This window comes from Papio anubis, chromosome 2, assembly GCF_008728515.1.
Source record: "Papio anubis isolate 15944 chromosome 2, Panubis1.0, whole genome shotgun sequence".
Lineage (NCBI taxonomy): Eukaryota > Metazoa > Chordata > Mammalia > Primates > Cercopithecidae > Papio > Papio anubis.
The window spans coordinates 168,190,998-168,213,206 of record NC_044977.1 but is presented as its reverse complement, the minus strand read 5'-3'; the positions used below and the strand labels follow the sequence as shown (position 1 = coordinate 168,213,206).

General features: G+C 35.9%; 1 protein-coding gene and 1 long non-coding RNA gene across 4 annotated transcripts in view; one reads left to right on the top strand and one right to left on the bottom strand.

The window, feature by feature from the left end:
- Positions 1 to 12,929, bottom strand: part of LOC110742460 — a 150,466-nt gene extending 137,537 nt beyond the window's left edge. Inside the window, exon 1 of the long non-coding RNA XR_002520195.2 lies at positions 12,735 to 12,929. This is a non-coding gene — a long non-coding RNA (uncharacterized LOC110742460). The remainder of the gene's footprint in view (positions 1 to 12,734) is intronic.
- Positions 1 to 22,209, top strand: part of ZNF385D (zinc finger protein 385D) — a 963,288-nt gene that overhangs the window by 265,892 nt on the left and 675,187 nt on the right. The gene's annotated exons all lie outside the window — the stretch shown is intronic.

The window sequence follows — 22,209 nt, the reverse complement described above, 5'->3', positions numbered from 1 at the left end:
GTACAACTGCTATGGGAAAACACAGAAAGCAATATGAGTTTTCTTTAATCTTGTAGCTAGTGAGGATGTTGAAGATCAGTTAAAACCCCTTCAAAGTTTAAATATAGGTTAAGGCCTTTACTCTTTTTCTTTATTCTCTACCCCAGTCATCAATATGTCCTATTTTCAATGCATATTTTTCTCATCTCTGCCTATGTTTCATTTGGCCAGTGATAGCAAGGAAGTTGCTAATCTTCCTGGAGGTTCTCAAAACTCAAGTGATAGCTTTCCCTGGTTTTGGATTAAATCTTGAGTTAAAATATTGTACAACGAAACTCAATACTGTGGGAAGGAGGGAATTGGTTTAGCATAGCCATGAGGTGCAAGGACTCTTGTCTCAAACTGCAGGGATTCATATTTTAACTCTTAATATCTAAGCAATCTTGGACTAATTGCTTCTGTCTGTTTTGGGTTCTTCACATTTCAAATAGGAATAAAAATAATTGCACATATGATAACTAGAAGAATGAAGTGAAATCATGAATGTAAAATACTTAGCAGTGACTGGCAAATGGCAAGTGCTCAAAAAACATTGACTAATGTTAGGAGTACTCCAAGCCCTCCATCACTCAGGGATCAAAGAAATCATCCTGGGAAAAGAACACAGACATTCATCTCTGTCTTCCTTGTCAATCCAAGGGCATTTTGAGTTCCAAAGGGAAACTGGTCATGTTTGGTGCTTTTCTTTTATATTAGGGCTATACTTTACCACAGAAATCGCATTTTTAACTTTTATCCTGTCATGAAAAAACCTGATGTGGCACAATGGAAAGGGAGTAGGATACTAGATCACATGAAACTTGGCCTGTACAGAAGCCCAATCTGTCCACAAACTTACTCTGTTACTTGAGTAAATCACTTTGCCTCTCCAGGCTGTAGCTCACTCATTGGTAACAGAAAATATATAGTCACCAGATGATTTAACATATTACTTTGTATTCATTCCAAAATTTCCAAGAAGTGTACCGTTCTTGATAATCGATTTCATCTTCTTTTGGGTCTTCAATTTATGGGCACAAGAACTCTGCTGACTTGGTTTTATTTTTGCCAGAGAATCCTTTCTGAGGTTTGTAGCCAAACTGATGCAAAGTGTACACGCCCCATTGTTCTATTAGTAGCTATAGTTGGCAAAATTAAATGTGTCAGTTTCTATTTTGGTGTCCCACGTCTTAGCACAGTATAAATAGAACTTACAGAGAAATGGTTCAGTGTGGGTGTAATAATATGCTATTTTGCAACCATTTAGATTAACGTTTAAACCTTGTATCTGCTGATTACTAGCCATATGACAAATATGTGTTATTTCATCTCTCTGAGAACATCCAGCACACACACTGACGTGTGGAACCTGGTCAGTGAACTTGCATTCCTTTGCTTTGGTTTTTTGCCAGCATCTTATATGCTCATGGAAGGTAATGTACGTATATCTATACCTACTTTGATCTCTCTATCTATTTAAAATATATTTTATACTTTCCCACGAGGTAAGCATTTTCATTCATTACTTTGTGAGAAATTTTGGTGCTTTTTATCTCTTAAATGTGTCTTGAATGCTACTAGAAAAGACAGTAACTTATTTATTTTTGTAAAAATTTTAGTCCAAGTAGAACTTTATTATTTATGAGCATTAGGATTCAACAAAATCTCATTTTCTCTAAGTTTTCATTAACTTCAAGCTCATGTACCTCAGAAGCCATATTATTGAAACTGTTTGGGTAGCCCATTTATAATAGGCCCATGTATTGCACTGTGAGTCCTAGTATTTATATTCAATAAACTGTTGCTTTACTTCACATTTACTATTTTATATATTTCTAAAATCTCTAGCACAACCCTGGAACTCTTATTTTTAAAAATATCTCAAGAACTGACATTTAATCCTGGACATTTTTGACAAGGGGTTTACCAGGATCTCAGTTCTTTGGCCTGATATTCTACGCATTCTACAACCAGGCTCCAATCTGTTCATTCTTACAGTAGTAGCCCCTACTCCCTGCCAGTGTGAATGTTTGGCTTCTGGCCTTTACAAAGACCCCAATCAGGATGTACCCACCCTTGCTGGCTTCAGGTCTCCTTACACTCCATCCTTCTATTGGTATCCTCACCATGCTTCAAGGTCGGCGGCAAGCCCAGGATGACTGCCTACTTCTAAGTTAGCATTTATTCTCTGTGGGCACACAAGGGATTATTTCCATTTCCACTAAATCAAGTTTACCACTTAAATTAATCATCAGTCTGTGTGAGCACTTGTCACTCAGCCACACATTTCCTACAAATCCCATTCTCTCTGGATAAATCTAGTTATCCCTGTTTCTCAGTCTTTACAGCAAGACTTTGAGACAAGCTGGAGAACATTGCTTAATGCAAGTGACTGCTGTCACTACAACATTTTAATAATTACAACTCATACTTTAAGAAATGATTTACAATATCCATACCTGGTCTGCTCCCTTTCCCATGGACTACATTAGTATTCCAAATCTTCAGCCCTTTCCTCAAGTCATCTACTCAACTTTCACGGTGCATGTACATATAGATGTGTGTGTGTGTGTGTATATATATATGTATGTATATGCCATAACAGTAGCTTAACACTGTGCATACTATCTTGTGGTTTGCTGCTTCACTTAAAAATTAATTATGAGCATTTTCCCATGTCAATTGACATAGTCACATTGATGTTTTCATTGGCTGCTTAGTGTTCTGTTAAGAATACCATACTTTATTTAAGTAGTCGCCTAACTTTGAACAAGTAGATTGGATGTTTTTGCTTCCTATTTTTCCTCATTACAGAAATCACTATGATAAATATCCATGAAGAAGTTGTGCATAACTGTAATTACGTTCTTAATATAGAGTATTAGAATAAAATTTTTTGGCTTAAATAGGATGCAAGTGTTAAAACTTTTGAAAAATAATGCCATTTTTTTTTTCCAGGGAGTTTTTGCCTAACTGTATTTTCTGTATTTGCCTGTTTTTCTACTCTATCAGTATCATTGTATGTGATACTTTTATTTTCATCTTTATTTGTGACTTAAAAATATAGTTTTCTTTATTTGGGGTGTATTTCTTTGACTGTTAAGAAGGTTGAACAATTTTTCATATGCTTACTAATCATGTGACATTTCTTCTCTTGTGAATAGATTGTTCATGTCATTTGTACCCATGCATACATGGCAAGCCTCTCCTTCCCAGATGGGAGCTTCACATGTGGACCATCAAATAAAAATAGAAACCTTAAGATCCTCTACTTGCTGTTGTTAAAATGATCATTCTTAGAATGACAGCTAGAGAGTAGTTAAGCAGTCAACAATTAAATCAATTTCCAATTATGCACATAAATTTAATGTGTTTTCCTCCAATGAACTGGAGGAAAATCTTCCCCTATCCCAAATGCTTCCTTTTCCTAAACACTAAATTGATAAAATATTTGAAAAAAATTGTGTTCATTAAATGATGACTCACACACTTAAAGTTCTTGCATTTTCTTAAAGTATTTGACTTAGTCTAATTCTTCCCAGAGCAATAGTCAACTTCAACGATCACTTCCTCTGTTTTCTGGGAGTTGCTATGGATACATATTTCTGTCCATGATGCAAGGTTGCAAATCATGTGATATTTTATTGGTCATAATAGATTCAATGTATCTTGAACTCAACTTCCTGAAAAGCTAGGAGAAAATTCTATTTCAGTCATGTTTTGTGGACAGTCTTTTCCCAACATATACCACCACTACCACCACCTCTTCCCGCAACACACTCTAGGTATTTCCTTAGCCTGTGAGTTCCTAGTAGCTTGAAACCTTGTGGGGAAAATGTTGCAGTTTTTAATGGCCATTGGTCAACATTATTATGATCCTTGTTCAATCTCACATGAGTTGTAAATGACAACTCCACTGTCTCTAGGTTATTATGGGCTAGGGGTATTATTACTCTTTCTGTCAAGGCCATAAGGACTCCAAGCCACTTTATCAAAGTCCTGACATTTTAGGGGTATCTAGACAGAAATGTGGTTCCTGGTGCCCATAGTTTTTATTTCCCTATCACAGGGGACACTTTCTATCAAGTCTGTCTGCTTCTGCTGCTTCTCCAAGCACACAGCTTCATCCTCTCAGGAATGATACTGCATGATTTCCCATGTGCAGACCTGTGAAAATCACATACTGGCCTTTCTTCCCTGGGGTATAGGTGTAGAAATACAAGCAGATCCTGGTTCTCTCATTTCTCATTTTATCATAGACAGTGAGAAGAAGCCAGTTTGCTCTTTCAATGTTCTTGGAAAACTCCTTAGCAAGATCTTGCATTCATTAGGAATATTTCCTACTTATACCTTACTGTCAGTGATAGTGTTATTAACTTTTCTCTCAATTTCTTCCAGTTTCCAATAACATCTTCCTTATCATCATTTTTGACCTGACCAATAACCTCTTCCTCCATCTAAAAATCTTAGACTCCCACTAATACTCCCCTCAAAGCCTTTTGAGCTTCAGCCTGCCATCTAGTTCCAAACCCAACACCATATATTTTAGGTTTTTATTATGGAAGCAACAAACCTCCAGGTATCAAATTACAGTTCAGTTATCTATTGCTATGTAACAAACCACCTCAAAATGTATTGATATAAAATAAAAATAATCATTTTGCCAGTAAATCTACAATTCAGAAAGGATTCTGCAAGCGTAGCTCATGCAGAATGGCTCTGTTCATTCAGAGTCCCTGGTGTGGCTTAGCTGAAGATGGACAGTTCATTTCTCATAACTCACATAGCTGACAAGATAATGCTGTCACTTTCTCTCAGAGAGCCTCTCCTTGGCTTTCTTACAGCATGGTAGCTGAGTTCCAAGGGCGAGCGTCCTAAGAGATGAGAAGTGGAAGTTCCTAACTTACTAAGGTTTGGGCCTGGAGAGTGACATTAGGTCATTTCAGCTGTGTCTTTTTGGTCAGTCAGTCACAGAGCACAGATGCAAGGAGGAAAGGCACAGCTTCTCGCAATGAGAGGAGCATCAGAGAATCGTGAGGCCATATTTTTAAAACTCCACAGATACCAATACTAGTCATTTTCTAGTTAGCCCATCCTGTTTCATGTGCCATGACATATAGAACAGGATGGGGAATGATAGAAATGCCACTTTATTTTGACTGCATCACAAAGAGATTGTGCAGTACAGGGATGTATTTTCGATTTTATTACAGGCAAAGTACCAATGCCTTTAATCCTAATGGGTCAGAAAATAGAGGAGGAATAAAATTTCTCCTCAACACTTTTTGAGCAAGAAAGTCTCAAGTATTTGTAAAGCATTTGTCAGCATTATTCTCTGATAAGGAGCACTCTTATTAGAGTTTTATGTCTCTATATGTTTAAATCAATTTTGATACATACGATAGTCGATTAGTATTTTTTCTATTTTTGTAAGAAATTTTATAATTCAAGAAGCCCAATTTTTAATAATGTCATGAATAATTTTTTCTTTCAAAAAACGTGTATTTATTTTTTATAAATAGTTTCAACTTTTATTTTAGAGTCAAGGGTTACATGTGCAGGTTTGACACCTGGGTATCTTGCGTGATGCTGAGGTTTGGGCTATAAATGATCTTGCCACCCAGGTAGTGAGCAAGCTACTCAGCAGTTGGTTTTCAACCCTTGTCTCCTCTCCCTTCCCTCCCTTCCCCCTCTAAATAATTATTAAACATGTACATCTTTTTTTTTTTTTACCTCATATGAACATCCCATTCTCAATCTAGTCTTCATCTCATGGCTAAGTTTCTGCTCTGAATTTCTACATTCTCTACTTCAAATTCTTTATTTTCAAATGTAAACTCCAATTTCCAGCTTTTATTCCTAAAGACTTTAGTCATTTACAGAAGCATTTTAAAAAATATATTCCTCAAAAAAGTTCATTTGTCATTAGTAGATATAATAGAGTGAATATCACCTCCATGATACAAGAATTTTTAAACATAGTATGTATGTATATATGTATATACGTTGAATTAAAAATGCTTAATATTTTTATAATTATTTTTATAAAATTGATTTATAGTTAATTAAATTTTATTAAACAGTGCAAATGCTAACTGATGCCACGTAATGAAATTATCTCAGAAGGAAAGAAAATAAAGAATACTTTTATTTTAAAAACAATTATTCACAAATAGCAACAAAATAAAAAAAAATCAATTTTCAATAGATTTTTATACTGCACGTAGGAAAAGTCATAGAAAAACTAGTTACAATAGAAGATTTTATCTATGTTTGCAGCATTTTTCGACAGGAATTTCATCCACAGATCACATCATCTAGAGTATCATATTGAATCAGAAGTTAGATCAATAGTTTGAGAGTATTGTCCCATAGAAATGGGATGTGCTCCCCAGTATAAAACTAGGTGGATAATATTTGAGAAGATACTCAGAGGAAAGGTTAGTACCTAAGTTACCATATTAAAAGAGAAAAAATCATGATGGAATACCAAAATGATATCCTGTGATAAAGAAATAGATCTGCAGAATTAAAAAAAGATTGAGTGGTCCATAAATAAATAACATAATAATACAAAATGATTTATACTGAGATTGTTTAATTTCAAGGATAAAGAATTTTGGGGCCAGGTGCTATGGTTCACACCTGTAATCACAGTGCTTTGGGAGGCCAAGATTACTTGAGGCTGGGAGTTTTAGAGTTTGAGACCAGCATGGACAACATACTGAGACCCCTATCTCTACCAAAAAAAAAGAAAGAAAAGTAAAGAAAGAAAAAATAATAATAACTGGGCATGGTGGTGCATGTCTATAGTCCTAACTGTTGGGGAGTCTGAGGTGGGAGAATTGCTTGAACCCAGGAGTTTAAGGTAATAGTGAGTCATGATCATGAGCCACTATACTCCAGCTTGGGTGATAGAGTGAGACCGTTTCTCTAAAATAAATTTTCAAAAAAGAGAGGGAAAGAATTTCTGGGAATGTAGAAAGGAAAAAGGATAATATCTGGCAACCATGAGGGTATGCCTTCAAGAAAACATTTTCCACTCAGCTATGAGGAATGAAGTTAACTGACAACTTACAGTTGTACTGTTTTGAAGATCTGTGACAGCATTTGGCACAAAATCACACATTTCCCAGTGTGGCCACCTCCATAATCTACTGGACATGTCTGATTTGCTCATGACTAGCCATCTTCTCCCAGCCCAGGGCTCCTCTATGGGCAATCTTTGAACCAGAGCTCCTCACTGGGATGGCTGAGATGTCCTCAAAACCAAACCTTAGTTCCAGGCCCTTCATACTCACTTCTCCTTTCTTCCCCCTCTGCTTTCATGTGTGTCTGACCTATGTCTTGTTCTGATACTTTTCCCTGTGTAATTCTGATGGCCACCTCTCTTTTCTATTTCATGGGGGTTACCCTCAAGCAATGTCTGGCATTTCTAAGTCTGTCTTTGTGTCTTTCTCTTGGAGGACTCTGATGATGCAAATGCCTTTATATACTATTAAGCCACATTAAAAAACAGAGGACAATGGTACAATGCCTGCACATTTCTGAAAGAAAAAAAAGGGTACAACGTAAGACTAAAATACCTAGCCAAGTATGCATTCAAGGATAAATGCATATATTCAGGAACTCAAATAGCCGTGAGAATTTTTGGGAAAAAAATGCTACTTGACAATGAAATATGAACAACCAAAAGACGAATAATATAATTGGTAGAAAGGAAAATTATCAATAGAATATTTGATGCCAGAAGACATTAAAGCAATGACACATATTTTCACACATGAAATAACTTAGATAATTCAACAGCAATAGCCTTTTATTAAAAATATTGACAATAAAATCCAGTCAACCCTCTTATCAAAATTTGTAAAGCATTAAATTGGTATTAGTTTAGAAATCAGGGTGCTAGTTTCCCTGGAATAGGGATGGAACCAAATGGGTGGGGAGCTGTTTCGAGTGCTAGTAATGTTCTGTGTAGATATGTGGATGTCTTCATTTATAAAATGTTAGCGAGCTTAACGTTTACTATATGTGTACTTTTCTGCATATATATTATATCTTAGTACAAAACTTGCTAAGAATCCCTATTAATATGGAACTAATGCTAAACAACTCTGGGAATTATAGACCATAATAATTTTATGATCGTAAATGTTAATAATCCCTGAACAAATAAAAATAATAAAAGTAGTAACATGAGTAGCAGAAGTCAAAATTAGGAAAAAGGGTGGGTGGGAAGACATAGGTGAATGATCACAATCTTTCTTATTTTTTATAGTAGGTTGTCAACTCATATAATGAATGAGGATAAAATGTGTAATTTAAACCACATAATCCTCAAACCTCTAGTAGTTTTCAAACTGTTTACTTATAAATAATTAGATCTTTAATATTATCCTTTGTGAAAGATATTTATTCAACCATTCTATTTACTTTGATTTCCTTTAACTTTTCAAATTAAGTAAAATAAATTTAATATGTTTTACTCAAATTGCACTTTTTTAAAATTATTCGTAACTATTTTTATATATGTTTAATAATATTTTATTTGTATCCATACATAGTTTAATGTCTGGGTCAATCTGCATGTATTAAAAGCCAATACCTTCTAAGAGTTTTAGATGTTGGGTTTACTTTTTTCTAAAAAATGTTTTATTTCTATAAAAATAGTAATGTCATTAGTCTTAAAACTAAATAAGTGATTTCAACACAATTTAACAACTTTTTTTTCTTAGGGAGTTTTTCTAACTCTTCACTAAATGTAATAAATTGTTTCATTTGGCCCCAACACTTCACTTCTCCCAGTATCCACACTCTTTGTCATGACTCTACATTGTCCCACTTTAGGGTATGGGAGCTATGACCTTCCTGCTCCTAGATGCTGGCCTCAGTTAAGTGATGTGCTTTGGGTAACAGAATGTTTACATGTTTGACCCAAGCAGATACATTATATGAGACTGTATGTTATTGTTGCCAAGACTGGAGCTGCCAAACCTTCCTTTGACTCAAAACAGTTGAAGGACACATGCTTATGTTTTATTTTATTTACCCCAGGACCTTTGCACATGTTTATGTTTTCTACCACTTAACTTTTAGGGTTTCTTTTGCCATGCATCATTGTCATGGCAAAAAAGAGCAGATCATGCTAATATGTGTTGTGTCTTTATAAACCTTGTATAAACATTTGAATGTTTTTTAGGGAGGAGATCATAAAAGTGTTCTTTAATATACCAAATTTTAAAATGCTGGCCTGTTGAAATCCTTGGCACATTATAGCAGTCCTTTGATACCCATGCCCAATTTCCCCAGCTTTATTTCCTACATAACTTTACTTGTGCTTTCAATTGTGTATTTCAAATATAGCAAATCCAGTACCTCTAACATTTTTTCCATTCTTATTTCTTCATTATGTACTAGAATTCTACTTGTTCCTCAAGAAGTTCAGATATAAACTCATTCAGTACTATTTATCCTTTCTCCTTGCCTTCCTAACAGTCACTTTTTTTTTTCTCTGAAACTCCAAGCATGTTTGGCATTTTGTTTGGAAAAGTTATAATTACACGTTAGTATATTTTTTGGTTTGTTTTAAAGTGAAGAACTTTATCATTAAAATGTTAGTACTTTATATGCCAGAATTCTAAAATCATTTTATTTTCCCCAGACCCTAGAATAGTATGAACCTTTAAAAATTCATAGATAAATGGATATAAGAGTAAATGAATGGATTAATGAATGAACTCACAATTAGCACATTTTTTGCATTAACAAAAATTTTTAATTACAGAAACAAGTGAAAACACTCACTATGATTAAATATACAGAAATAACTCATCTCTAAAATTAAATTTAAAAGTGTTTGCTATTTCTTTCTTGGTTTATCCTTCTGTTTAAATCTTCAAAGTATGTAGTAACTTGTATTTAAAATAATAAATAATGATATTTGGAGACATAGGCAAATAATGAAGAGTTTTTATTTTGTGCTTATCTAGCCAGGCTACAATCAAAGAAGTTTTATTATAGGCTTTAACTAGCATTTTTGTGCGCTTTTCAATTTTCTCTGTAAGTTTCTAATATCTATCTGGCTTCTATAAGACAATGGCTATGACAAATTTCCTTAAACATCTCTAATCAGAATTTTCATTTGTTAGGCTAAAAATAAGGGTGCTCATAAATAACATAATATTGTACTGTTATTTTCTTATGATTCAATATAGTAACTGTTAATACATAAGAAGAGCACTTTGCAGAATAGTTTTGCACTTTTGATCTATTCTGTCTCCATGAAGAATAAAATTTATTTCATTAATAGAGAATTCACTTTAATAGGAAACACAAGAAAATGAAAACATACTGTGCTTAAATCTTCTTATTTAAGAACAAAGTATACATTTTTAATTTATCATGAGCATGCATGCACTTAATATAAATCTTTTCAAGTGACAATAATAAGCATTACAATTGCTTACATGAAATGAAAATTCATTGTTCAAATATTTTAAATGGTAATTTCTGTAGGAAGATAGACATAAGTAGAAAAGTCAAAATGATTTTGAATTTAGAAGTAGAAAATAAATAATTTGTTTTGTTAACCAAGTTCCTACTTTTATGTATATTCTCAGTATGATTACCTGTGGAGGCTTTGAGACCATGCCAAATTAGGCAATTGATAAAATGACAAATAAGTGATTGAAAGTAATTTTTCAGAAGAAAAAATAAATAAGATGTAATTAAAATGTTATAACTTTCTCATTAAGTGAACATTGCCTGAAACAATCAATAATTTAAAATCTTCAAATACCTTCATATTACCTATCAAAACATTTTTATTAAACAGAAAATATATGTAATAAATATACATAGGTGTGTGTGTGTGTGTATACATATTAAATTTGATATTCCAACCAAGGCACCAAGATGCAACAGAAGATGCAAATATAAAAACAAGATGTCAGACTGAAATATAAAGTTATCAAACTATATATCGTTTTACTAATCTTGGACTCCTTATCTAATAATTCTAAATGAGATACATACACAAAAGAATTAAAAACATAAAACTGAAATTTCACAAGAATGACCAAAACTAGAAAAAGGAGAAGATTTGTGAGAAAGACTTTTGGAAGAGTCATTGGAGTAAAGAGAATCTCATCTTATTCCTAAAATTAAAGGGAGGGTTAGGTCTTTGTTTCCTCTCTTTAGATGTAAGGAGTAAAGCTTCAGTTCTGGGAGAATTCTCAATTGACACTGTGTTGATGATTTAAAGTGATGAGAAAACATTTTTATTTTCAAAAAGTCATCCAGTAAGGCAAGGGACTTGCTGGAAATCAAGATTTTGTCCTGGATTTTGACTTTAATAACCTCTTAATATATTCAATATTTTTAATCAATAAATAGCATAACATTGAACCATGCACATTCATTGTGTACAGGCATTTTTGTATTCCTAGGTTTTAATAAGTTTATTTGCATTAATTTTATTTAAATAACATTCAAAATAATTGTATTATATCCAATTTGCTTTAGTAATTTCAAGAATAGGTGAGTTAAAAATGATATAAAACTAAAACATTAATAATTCCTGGGAGACTAACAATAAATCAGACCTTAATTTTAGTACTTTCTTTTTTTCTCAAACTAAAAATATCAAAATTGTAAGAGGTATATCAGTCAGGATCCAGAAGATAAACATCAGGTTAAGATTACCAGACAGTAATCTTAATATCAAAAATTATTAACTGTAAGGGGATTTGCTAGCAAAGAATAAACAGAACTGTAAATAATATAGTAATAGCAGATTATAGGGGCTACTACCCCTAAGTCTGAACTGGTACATAATAGAAGCAAGAGGGTCTGGAACCAGCCTCTACACACCATACAGATCCAGATTCACTGGAGAGGGCATAGCCATGAAAATCTGCATGGCAGGGTTTGCTGAGGCTGCAAAGTACTCAGGAGGATATCAGTAGAAGCCATCCACAGATTGGTATCATACCAGCAGTACTCTGCCATGAAGGCACCTGCTGGGGTTGCAGTCAGCATTCTCTGGATGCCTGGAGCTGGCCCTGCAAAAGCTGTGGATGTGGCTGGGACAGGCTTTGTAGAAATAAGCTGTGTTGTAGGAGCCAATATCAAGAAGCATAACAGAACCTGGGAGAGAAACCCACTCATCCTTCAGTTTTCCCTTAGCAGCTTCTACTAACAAAGCTTAACGTTATCCTGACTGGCAAAGAAGGAATGTTTACAGGGTATAGCCCCACTGTCAGAAATAAAGCAGTAAGTTGTGAATTTTCAACCGAGAGGCAATAAAGTGATGACTAGGACAGTACATGCCTTGGATTACTCAGTTTCCATATCCACTCTGCTATTCAATCTTGAACTTTTATTCAAAAATGAAACAACTCTGTATTTCCACCTAATAATTTATAAATGTTCTTCCTGAAAGTGAATGTATTTTCATCCTTTTCCAAAATGAGGTGACACAGTCCCAACAGTCATTGTATCCATTACTGGCTATATTGATCCTCTCAAATTCCACCACAGATCTACTAAATGCTCTGTGAACTAAAGACTAAATTGTGAAGTTAACCATCTGCCACTTGTATATAAAATAAAAACAGGAAGGAGACATAAAAATGGTTAGTTATGCAAATAAAAACATGCATATAACAAGCAAAGAGAAAAATAGACAAACTTCTTAGTCTTGAAAGATTTACCATATGTACTTGTAGCTATGGTGCAGCCGTTCACAAATGGACCCAGTTTCTCCTTCGGTCAGGGGACTCTGTGTCTGTGGATTGATTTAGGAAATAGGTGAGAAGCTGTTTCCATTTATGTCAGGGTTTTAGCTGCATATCTAGAGGGTTTTTTTTTTTTCCTACTGGGTAGATAAAACAATAACTCTGATAGGCAACTCTTGTATTTCATTCCTGGGAACACAGTGTTCAGTAGCCACTGCCAAAGATCTCTACAAGCCAGAGTATTCTGATTACTAGTCATCCCTGCCAGTTAGATATGCTCACTTTGTTCTTGGTGATTGTATGCTATCTTTTGATTTCTGTTACCCCAGAGCCCATTATCCCTGTTGAAATCAGGGAATCCATCCCAATGGCAGAATCCCTTACAGTACCTGGTCTGCAAAGCTGCTCAACTTTCTTCACGAATGAATTTCTTAGTGCCATGCTTTACCACGCTGGACTGGTTTATCTTCACCAGTAGGCTCTGGTATCTCCACCTAGTAAAATGTCTGGACTCTTGGTGTCCAAGTTTCAGTCAATCAACCAAGTAAGTTGTTAGAGTCACCTGCAACTTTACAAGCTAACATATCAAATCTGAAATCTCTAGTTAGTTTCCTATAGCAAGGAATTCAGCCTTATCTAGTGTTATATTCTCTGCTTATTGGCCTAATGCCTGTTGAATCCACTCCCACACATGTCCCACCCCATCATGATTCTATTGGTTATATATTAGCATGGTCTTGCAGTTCTTTTGCCATGTAGTCTTTTTACTGTATAGTGTACACCTGTTCCTCTCGAGCATGCTATACTTCACACGAATTACTTTGGGGCATAAGACCCTAGCAAGGCATCTCCTACAGGTGAGGTTATTACAAGATTTGCAGGCAAAGGAAGGCTAGTCTCTTCAGGCATGGGAGAGCAAGTAACTTCTACTAGTACGGAGGCCTCAGAGTGGCTTGCCCATTCAGGGTTGTCAATTTCATTTGGTTCAAATATATGTCCCCATTCCAAGTGTCCAGATCTCATTCTTTCTCAATTGGTACCCTAAATTTCACATGAGAAATGGTCAATTTCACTGCTGTTGTAATTTACTCAACCCACAAAGTAAATATTGTGCAAATTTAGCAATATCAGTCCTGTGGCTGCACTAAATATTCTTTTATGGTTCTCATGGTAGCTCTCTGGCCCTTAGGCTGTGAATTGAACTGAGAGCTTATTTTTTTTTTCTCTGTAAGTGCTCAAGGGCACTCAGAAAAATCTATCCCACACCATGCTCCTTATAAGAATCATTATTGCCATAGGGTCAAGGGCAGAGTCACTTGGGCTCTTAAAGAATTTGCTTCAGTTGGCACTTTGTCACAATATACCACAGGCAATAGTTTGATTAATTAATTGTGATACCACACATGCCCTGGATTCCTAGCATCTCATTTCCCATTAGTAAGAAGCTCAGCACTGCAACAAAGCACAGGAGTAAACCAAAATATACCCGAAATGTCATAATTGGAGGTCTGTCTCCTGGGACCATTTCCAGGGCAGAAATTTCATAGCAATTTGAACTGGAAAAGTTTACCATAAATAATTATTAATTACAGGCCAGGCGCTGTGGCTCACGCCTGCAGTCCCAGCACTCTGGGAGGCCGAGGCAGGTAGATCACAAGGTCAGAAGATCAAGACCATCCCGGCCAACAAGGTGAAACCCTGTCTCTACTAAAATACAAAAAATTAGCCTGGCATGGTGGTGTGTGCCTGTAGTCCCAGCTGCTCAGGAGGCTGAGGCAGGGGAACCGCTTGAACCCAGGAGGCGGAGGTTTCAGTGAGCAAAGATCATGCCACTGCACTCCAGCCTGGCCACAAAGCAAGACTCCATCTCAAAAAATAAAATAAAATAAAAAATGATTAATTACAACATATGGGATTGAAGTCATGGATAATTTGCTAGTAATAATAAAGACTCTAAAAACATAAGAACAGCATATACAGGGAGCAATTATTACCCCTTGGGCTGAGATAGCATGCTCAAAAAATAATGTTGAAGGAACAATCATGAACTGGAAATCTCTCCTTACTCAGGGCAGAGATCTAAACCTCACTGGGGAAGGTGCATCCATGGCTCGCTGAATAGCAAAAAGGCCATGGAGGTCATGGGAGTTACCATGTGCTGCTGGTCACCAGCCATGTTAAAAGCACACTTACAGAAGCCATGCACACTGCTGGAGCCAGGTGTTGCAGAAATTGCGTGTACCGCAGGAGCCTGTCTTTGGGAACTCACCAGTACCAGGAAATGAAACCCTTTCTTCCTACAGCGTCCTTTTAGTGCCCTCTACTGACAAAGCTTAACATCTACCAACATTATTACAGAAAAATGAAGTGTATATTTGGACTAGAGAGACAATTAATTTGTGGCTCTCACAAAATGCTATGCTAGGATTATGTTTACAGATAATTTTACCAAACAAGTATAAACATGTGCTCTAATATAATGTGAAGAAAGTAGGAGAGTATTTTTGCTAATGGTAAACAAGTGATGATAAATAATGCATATTGAGCCATGCAGGATCAATGTAATGATAATGAAAATAATAATAATAGAAAATATTTGAATAAAAAAGTCTAGGCAATGCATTGGTGGCCCACCAAATATGTCATTTTAATGTATATTTATAAGACATTTATTAGAATAGCTTGATAGATTTTTCTCTGAAGTTACCTGAAGGAAGTTTTCAATAATTATTTCAGCCTCATTCTAATGTCCATATTAACATAGCTGTATTACTCTTTTGCATTTCAGTAACATTGAGTTCTACACATCAATTGTTTTAATCTTTTAAGAAAATGTTTTATTATGAAACTCTTTTACATACAGTTTTTTAAAAGCAGTATCTGCCATGCCTTCTCTTTGAACATTGTAAATATAGAGATCTAGCTAATTAACGCGTGCCACACTTAGATGTGTAAAGAAAATGTATCTTTTTCTTGGTTTTTTTAGCTTACCTGATTTTTCTTATGATCCCTAACCCCTGGGTAAGGGAAAAATAATAGGATGCAAATGTTACAATTTGCAATCTTTAATTAAATCTTTTAAGAGTGTTCTTAAAAAAAAAAAAAAAAAAAAACTTAGTCAAATTTTTTCACCTCTGCTTCCTTATGGTCGTCTCTTTATGCTATTTAGGTATATGAGCAACACAAGTTAGTTGCATTGGAGAAGGATTAATCTCAGTTCTCATTGGTCACTGTTTTCTGGATTCTTATTGAATCTTACTGCAGTGTTGTCTGGTTTTCTCCTTTTACTACTAAGGTCTTATCTTGGGAATATTTTCACTTTGTTAGTTTGTTGTTATTTGTATTTTAATGGAACAGTAGCTTCTACCACTGCAGCCTATGTTTGGTCCCACACAGCTCCATCCAAGGTTCTGGCACATGTATAAGTGGTTGCTCTGCTCTTCCAGTGCCACTCCACTAAATCTCTTGTGGTTGGTGTCCATAGTCAGGAGTACAAGAGCATTTTTAAGTCTCATGCAACAATTTCAGATGATTGCAGACTGGGAGTCTGGCCTCAGATTCATCCATACACATCTTTGCTCTCACACCACATTGAATGGTGCCAGACTAAAGCCAGATCTGAAAGTGTCCTAGGATACAACAAAGCAAGTGGCTCAGCAGACTCGGCGTTACCAGGCCCCTGCACATATACTGGAATGTTTCTGAAGTTATCTCTGAAGAGCAAGATGGGAAGGAGATTATTTAGAGCCTTCTCATATTTTATCACATATTTTGTGTTTCTTCTTCCAGATTTTGGATTTTCACTTTCTCCTTTAGCATTTGCGCATCGTGCCCATGTTAACACGCCTTGCAGTCTAACATCATGGGAATAAGGGTATTCTCTGCTGCTTCAGAGAAAATCTGTGTTTTCTGTCCTGCCTTCCATGCTTTGTATTGATTTATTAAATTCCTTAAATTTGTTAAATCCTCTTGTTTTAGACAAAGCTCTGCTTCAATACTAGCTGCTGAATCCATTTTGAGTGTCAACAACTGATCACTAACATTCTTTCTCTGTACATTTCTTCTGTAACAACCCTAAACCTTTCCCAGTCAAATAAATTGACACTCGCAGAATATTAGAATGTTGATAAAAGGAAACATGACAAAGAAAAGTCATTAATATAGTTCAAAACTATTATCCCTCTGACACAGGCTTTTGGATAATCATTCCTATACTCTGCTTTTTTTGAACTTTGATTATTCTCACTGTTGTATCTTCTTTTTCCCATTATTAATAAATCACTAATTTCTAACTCACTTATCTGTTCCATAAGATAAAGCTTGACTTCAAGTAACAAAGCCCACAACAAAAATAATTAACAAAGTTGAAGTTTATTCTTGTTTCAAGTAAAAGTAGGTAGTCTTGAGACGGTGTAATAGCTCAAAAATCACCAGGGATTCAGGCTCCTATCTTGTTGAAGCATCATTCATAATAACTAATTTCCACCTCACAGTCCAAGAAAAATCACCCTAGCTCTAGTCATCATGTTACATTTCAATAAACAGGACCTAGGAAAGCATCATCCTTTCATTAAGTGACACTTCTTAGAATTTGAATACCTCACTTTCATTTGCTCCCTTTGGGCAGAACTTAGTTCCATAACATATATGTTTTTAAGGGAGACTGAGTAATACCATCTTTTTCTTTCTCTGAGTGTTCATTTGTTGCTTAGAGGAAATGGATATGGGAAGACAATTAACATTCTGTCATATGCATATTTTATAGATGTGGCCTCAGTGGAAAAAAACAGTTTTGTTTAATTTTACTATCTTGCTTGGAATATGACATACTTTTCAGTAATAATTTGTGAAATCAAATAATGCTGTTTCAAAGATCTCATAATTACCCTTCTAATTAACATGCTCCAATCAGAAAATTCTTTTTTTCTTTTTATTATACTTTAAGTTCTAGGGTACATGTGCACAATGTGCAGGTTTGTTACATATGTATACATGTGCTATGTTGGTGTGCTGCACCCATTAACTCATCATTTACATTAGGTATATCTCCTAATGCTATCCCTCCCTCCTCCCCCCTCCCCACAATAGGCACCAGTGTGTGATGTTCCCCTTCCTGTGACCAAGTGATCTCATTGTTCAGTTCCCACCTATGAGTGAGAACATGCGGTGTTTGGTTTTCTGTTCTTGTGATAGTTTGCTGAGAATGATGGTTTCCAGCTGCATCCATGTCCCTACAAAGGACACGAACTCATCCTTTTTTATGGCTGCATAGTATTCCATGGTGTATATGTGCCACATTTTCTTAATCCAGTCTATCATTGGTGGACATTTGGATTGGTTCCAAGTCTTTCCTATTGTGAATAGTGCTGCAAAAAACATACATGTGCATGTGTCTTTATAGTAGCATGATTTATAACCATTTGGGTATATACCCAGTAATGGGATGGCTGGGTCAAATGATATTTCTAGTTCTAGATGTTTCAGGAATTGCCACATTGTCTTCCACAATGGTTGACCTAATTTACACTCCCACCAACAGTGTAAAAGTGTTCCTATTTCTCCACGTCCTCTCCAGCACCTGTTGTTTCCTGACTTTATAATGATCACCATTCTAACTGGTTTGCATTTCTCTGATGACCAGAGATGATGAGCATTTTTTCATGTGTCTGTTGGCTGTATAAATGTCTTCTTTTGAGAAGTGTCTATTCATGTCGTTTGCCCACTTTTTGATGGGATTGTTTGATTTTTTCTTGTAAATTTGTTTAAGTTCTTTGTAGATTCTGGATATTAGCCCTTGGTCAGATGGGTAGATTGCAAAAATTTTCTCCCATTCTGTAGATGGCCTGTTCACTGTGATGGTAGTTTCTTTTGCTGTGCAGAAGCTCTTTAGTTTAATTAGATCCCATTTGTCAATTGTGGCTTTTGTTGCCATTGCTTTTAGTGTTTTAGACATGAAGTCCTTGCCGATGCCTATGTCCTGAATGGTATTGCCTAGGTTTTCTTCTAGGATTTTTATGGTTTTAGGTCTAACATTTAAGTGTCTAATGTAGCTTGAATTAATTTTTGTATAAGGTGTAAGGAAGGGATCCAGTTTCAGCTTTCTACATATGGCTAGCCAGTTTTCCCAGCACCATTTATTAAATAGGGAATCCTTTCCCCATTTCTTGTTTTTGTCAGGTTTGTCACAGATCAGATGGTTGTAGATGTGTGGTATTATTTCTGAGGCCTCTGTTCTGTTCCATTGGTCTATATCTCTGTTTTGGTACCAGTACCATGCTGTTTTGGCTACTGTAGCCTTGTAGCATAGTTTGAAGTCAGGTAGTGTGATGCCTCCAGCTTTGTTCTTTTTGTTTAGGATTGTCTTTGCTATATGGGCTCTGTTTTGGTTCCATGTGAACTTTAAAGTAATTTTTTTCAAAATCTGTGAAGAAAGTCATTGGTAGCTTGATGGGGATGGCATTGAATCTATAAATTACCTTGCGCAGTATGGCCATTTTCACGATACTGATTCTTCCTATCCATGAGCATGGTATGTTCTTCCATTTGTTTGTGTCCTCTTTTATTTCGTTGAGCAGTAGTTTGTAGTTCTCCTTGAAGAGGTCCTTCACATTCCTTGTAAGTTGGATTCCTAGGTATCTTATTCTCTTTGAAGCAAATGTGAATGGGAGTTCACTCATGATTTGGCTCTCTGTTTGTCTGTTATTGGTGTATAGGAACGCTTGTGATTTTTGCATGTTGGTTTTGTATCCTGAGACTTTGCTGAAGTTGCTTATCAGCTTAAGGAGATTTTGGGCTGACACGATGGGGTTTTCCAGATATATAATCATGTTATCTGCAAACAGGGACAATTTGACTTCCTACCTGAATACCTTTATTTCTTTCTCTTGCCTGATTGCTCTGGCCAGAACTTCCAACACTATGTTGAATAGGAGTGGTGAGACAAGGCATCCCTGTCTTGTGCCAGTTTTCAACAGGAATGCTTCCAGGTTTTGCCCATGCAGTATGATATTGGCTATGGGCTTGTCATAAATAGCTCTTATTATTTTGAGATATGTCCCATCAACACCTAGTTTATTGAGAGGCTTTATCATGAAGGGCTGTTGAATTTTGCCAAAGGCCTTTTCTGCATCTATTGAGATAATCATGTGGTTTTTATCACTGGTTCTGTTTATGTGATGGATTACATTTATTGGTTTCTATATGTTAAACCAGCCTTGCAACTCAGGGATGAAGCTGACTTGTTCACAGTGGATAAGCTTTTTGATGCGCTGCTGGAATCGGTTTGCCAGTATTTTACTGAGGATTTTCGCATCGATGTTCATCCGGGATATTGGCCTGAAATTTTCTTTTTTTATTGTGGTATCAGGATGATGGTATCAGGATGATGCTGGTATCAGGATGATGCTGGACTCATAAAATGAGTTAGGGAGGATTCCCTCTTTTTCGCTTGTTTGGAATAGTTTCAGAAGAAGTGGTATCAGCTCCTCTTTTTACCTCTGGTAGAATTCAGCTGTGAATCCATCTGGTTCAGGACTTTTTTTGGTTGGTAGGCTATAAATTATTGCCTCAATTTCAGAGCCTGTTACTGATCTCTTCAGGGATTCAACTTCTTCCTGCTTTTGTCTTGGGAGGGTGATGTGTCCAGGAATTTATTCATTTCTTCTAGATTTTCTAGTTTATTTGTGTAGAAGTGTTTATAGTGTTCTCTGATGGTAGTTTGTATTTCTGAGGGATCAGTGGTGATATCGCCTTTATCAGTTTTTATTGAATCTATTTGATTCTTCTCTCTCTTCTTCTTTATTAATCCTGCTAGTGGTCTGTTTCGTGGATTTTTTCAAAAAAAAAAAACAGCTCCTGGATTCATTGATTTTTTGAAGGGTTTTTTGTGTCTCTATCTCCTTCATTTGTGCTGTGATTTTAGTTATTTCTTGCTTTCTACTAGCTTTTGAATTTGTTTGCTCTTGCTTCTCTAGTTCTCTTTATTTTGATGTTAGGGTGTCGATTTTAGATCTTTCCTGCTTTCTCTTGTGGGCATTTAGTGCTATAAATTTCCCTCTACACACTGTTTTAAATGTGTCCCAGAGATTTTGATATGTTGTGTCTTTGTTTCCATTGGTTTCAAAGAATATCTTTATTTCTGCCTTCACTTCGTTCTGTACCTAGTAGTCATTCAGGAGCAGATTGTTCAGTTTCCATGTAGTTGTGTGGTTTTGAGTGAGTTTCTTAATCCTGAATTCTAATTTGATAGCACTGGGGTCTGAGAGACAGTTTGTTGTGATTTCTGTTCTTTTACATTGCTGAGGAGTGCTTTACTTCCAACTATGTGGTGAATTTTGGAATAAGTGCTATGTGGTGCTGAGAAGAATGTATATTCTGTTCATTTGGGGTGGAGATTTCTGTAGATGTCTATTAGGTCTGCTTGGTGCAGAGTTTAGTTCAATTCCTGGATATCCTTGTTAACCTTCTGTCTCATTGATCGGTCTAATATTGACATTGGAGTGTTAAAGTCTCCCATTATTATTGTGTGGGAGTCTAAGTCTCTTTATAGGTCTCTAAAGACTTGCTTTATGAATCTGGGTGCTCCTGTCTTGGGTGTATATATATTTACGATAGTTAGTCTTCTTGTTGAATTGATCCCTTTACCATTATGTAATGGCCTTCTTTGTCTGTTTTGATCTTTGTTGGTTTTATCAGAGACTAGGATTGCAACCCCTGCCTTTTTTTGTTTTCCATTTGCTTGGTAGATCTTCCTCCATCCCTTTATTTTGAGTGTATGTGTGTCTCTGCATGTGAGATGGGTCTCCTGAATATAGCACACTGATGGGACTTGACTCTTTATCCAATTTGCCAGGCTGGGTCTTTTAACTAGGGCATTTAGTCCATTTACATTTAAGTTTAATATTGTTATGTGTGAATTTGATCCTGTCATTATGATGTTAGCTGGATATTTTGCCCGTTAGTTGATGCAGTTTCTTCCTAGCCTCAATGGTCTTTACAATTTGGCATGTTTTTGCAGTGGTTGGTACCAGTTGTTCCTTTCCATGTTTAGTGCTTCCTTCAGGAGCTCTTGTAAGGCAGGCCTGGTGGTGACAAAAATCTCTCAGCATTTGCTTGTCTGTAAAAGATTTTATTTCTCCTTCACTTATGAAACTTTGTTTGGCTGGATATGAAATTCTGGGTTGAAAATTCTTTAAGAATAGAATATTGAATATTGGCCCCCACTCTCTTCTGGCTTGTAGAGTTTCTACCGAGAGATCCGTTGTTAGTCTGATGGTCTTCCCTCCGTGGGTAACCAGACCTTTTTGGCTGCCTTAACATTTTTTCCTTCATTTCAATCTTGATGAATCTGACAGTTATGTGTCTTGGGGTTGCTCTTCTCGAGGAGTATCTTTGGGACGTTCTCTGTATTTCCTGAATTTGAATGTTGGCCTGCCTTGCCAGGTTGGGGAGG